The following is a 2812-nucleotide window of genomic DNA, read 5'->3' as shown; positions in this document are numbered from 1 at the left end:
CGACGACAAAGCGACCGACCTGTTCAAAACTGGAATCCCCGGTCTCTTCTCAAAGTTGTCGGCCAAATCGACAGTAGAGGCCCAAAACAGGCCCAAATAAAGGAATGCGACCCAAATCCAAAGGCAACCCAGACCTAGAAGGATAAGGGTGGTTCCCTTAAAGATAAAGATGACTTCACTCAAAGATAAGATAAGATAACTATCTTATCTCCAGAAAGATCACTCTACAAACATTATAAATACATTGTAGCACCCAGGTATAACTCATACTCTGATTCTACTAAAAACCTGCTTAATACCCTTGCTAACTTAAGCATCGGAGTTCCTTGCAGGTACCAGCACCCTCCGGTGACCAAGGATCAGCAGCATTGCCAGTCCAACAAGTCGGACGCGACAGCTCCGGCCACCGCCCGCACGTCAGAATGTCAGACACGTCATCTCCGACCAGCACAGAAGATCTCATCCGAGATCGACCTATAGTTTCAGGTAACCCTCGGAACAGCTTCAGCTTTGTCTTGATTCATTTCATGGAATAGAATCTGAGAAGCATATTCTACTCTAAAGTGGTCCACCTCGTCCTGAAGTTTAAAAGAATTTTCTTTTTAATCAACTATGATAATTTAGTAAGGTAATATAGAGTTATATAGTTTTTAAACACAATTACCTGGGTCCAGTTGTCCCACTCATACTTCCCCCTTTTAACGTTTTCGGGCTAAATTATCTCAAGCCACTTCATTATATAAATAGCACAGTCATAGCTGAAAAACAAGAAATAAAATATCAAATTACATCTAGGAAAGTTTAATTTTCAGATTAAAAGATTTATACCTTGTCTTTTGGCCTGAGATGTTAGTGTATGGTGTATGAATTTTGTGATCGTCTTTCTTCAGAGGTGCCCCCAAGCATATACTCTCATTCTTGAAATTACATGTCCCTTAAAACACAAAACAAATCAGTAATATATGAATAAATTTAATAAAGGAATATAAACAAATGAGCACAAACCTACACCTTATACTGAACAGAAGTACACCCAAATATTCAAATATAGAACACAGAACCAACTTACAGCGAATATATTTATGTTCTTTCTTTCATCGGCTGGACAAGTCATGTGATATGGGTCGAGTACAAAAGATTTTTTTCCTTGTATCAGCCACCCATAACCACCAATGTTGTGAATGGCAAATAGGTGCAAAAATCTGAAGTATGTCCAGATTGAACAGTGTTTTAGTTTATTTGGCACATAAGTAATGAATGGTAATAAGAAGTTTTAGAAATAAAAAACTTACATAACGATGCGATGCTAATTTTTTGAGGTCCAAGAAGGGTATAAATATTGGGTAGTCTTCCACCCTGAATGGCTTATTGGTTTTAGGCTGTAAGAATACCCCTTTTGAATGATTTGCAATGGCCATGTTCTGCAAAAAAATGTGAAACACCAAATGAATATAGAAAATACACCCAAACAAATGCAGAAGATACACCCAAACGAATGCAGAAAATACACCCAAATGAATACAGAAAATACATCCAAAAAAAAAAGAAAATACACCTAAGATTTGTTGAAGTACAACTTACCAGAATATCAAGGGGGAGATAGTATATTTCTTCTTGAAACCTTTTAATCTTTTGCTGGTTAAGGATGAGGCACATGGCAGAGACAATCTAAAAATAAAAGCCCAAATCAATTTTACATAAATCGATATTGCAGTTACTTTTCATGATAAAATCATTAATGTTATTCTAATATTACCTCAGCTTCTATATGTGTGTCAGCCTGGAGAGATGCGAAGTGGAGTTTTGACAAAATGTATTTATCTTGGGAAATGAGTGTGCACACGGCGTCATACTCATTAGTACGTCCATCTGCGTATGTTTTGACACGTGTGGCCCAGATGTAGCATTTCTCTTTCATGCCAGCACTCATTTCATTTATCCTTGCAGGAGTTTCAAACTTTTCAAAACTTTGTTCACCACTTTCCTTATGAATAGGTGGAGTTCTATCTTCTGTTTTCACCCCACTCCATGCAATTTTCTCCACCAGCTCCCCTAATTGTTCTATTAGTTTTGGCGTTTCAGGTGTTTTCGCCCTCTGCCCTTCTTGTGTTGCTGCACCCTCCTGCGTTGCTGCTTCTTCTTGGCTTGAATCAGTCAAGCCAAGGCTGAATGATGGAATCGGACCTTCTTTAGGAATGTACAATGCTGTCCGTGCCATCATCATCAGTGCATCAACATCTTCTGGGGCTGGATTACTGCGTGATGAGATATAACATACTATAAGAATAAGAATAGATGAATGATATTGGAAAAAAAATTTTACTATGCTGAACTTACACTTTAGATGGAGCTGGTGGAAGCGTGGGTGTGCTTTCTTCAGTTTTTGGCGGTGGTTCTGGAGTGCTGCAGTGTTACGGAACAATTGTGAGGATATACACCCCAACAAAGACAATATACACCCAAACAATTAACAAATACACCCCAAGATTATTCCTTACCTTTGTGTAGTTTCTTCATTAGTTTTTTCCAGCACAGGGGCTGGTTCAATTTTTGGCACAGTGGTTGTTTGGGACAGTGGTAGACAAACTTGAATCGGAACTCTAAACGAGAAGAAAAATAAAAGGTTAACAAAGCCCTCAAAAATAAAATGGTTATAAGGTTGAAATTTTTTTGAAAAACTCACATTGAAAGCGCTTCGCCTTGTGACTGTGTCTCTACCCGTACAACAATCATGTTCTCTTGAGTTGGCTCACTGGCTGACTCTTCAACCAAACTCAACCTTAAATACACCCAAAGTAATCAAAAGAAACAC

The 2812-nt window shown here is 38.4% G+C and overlaps 2 long non-coding RNA genes across 3 annotated transcripts; both read right to left on the bottom strand.

Annotated features, from left to right (window-relative positions):
• On the bottom strand, window positions 492–1416 carry LOC107622341. Of its 2 annotated transcripts, XR_002355961.1 has the most exons (4): window positions 1293–1416; window positions 829–934; window positions 665–758; window positions 492–578 (listed from the first exon to the last, which is right to left on the bottom strand). It is a non-coding gene; the product is annotated as an uncharacterized LOC107622341 (long non-coding RNA). The 2 variants fall into 2 exon arrangements; XR_002355960.1 differs by having other exon boundaries at window positions 829–1303.
• On the bottom strand, window positions 2203–2555 carry LOC107622342. Its single transcript, XR_001616181.2, has 3 exons — window positions 2499–2555; window positions 2338–2403; window positions 2203–2247 (listed from the first exon to the last, which is right to left on the bottom strand). It is a non-coding gene; the product is annotated as an uncharacterized LOC107622342 (long non-coding RNA).

Source organism: Arachis ipaensis, chromosome B10 (genome assembly GCF_000816755.2).
Source record: "Arachis ipaensis cultivar K30076 chromosome B10, Araip1.1, whole genome shotgun sequence".
Taxonomy (NCBI): Eukaryota; Viridiplantae; Streptophyta; class Magnoliopsida; order Fabales; family Fabaceae; genus Arachis; species Arachis ipaensis.
This window is presented reverse-complemented; position numbering and strand designations above follow the sequence as displayed.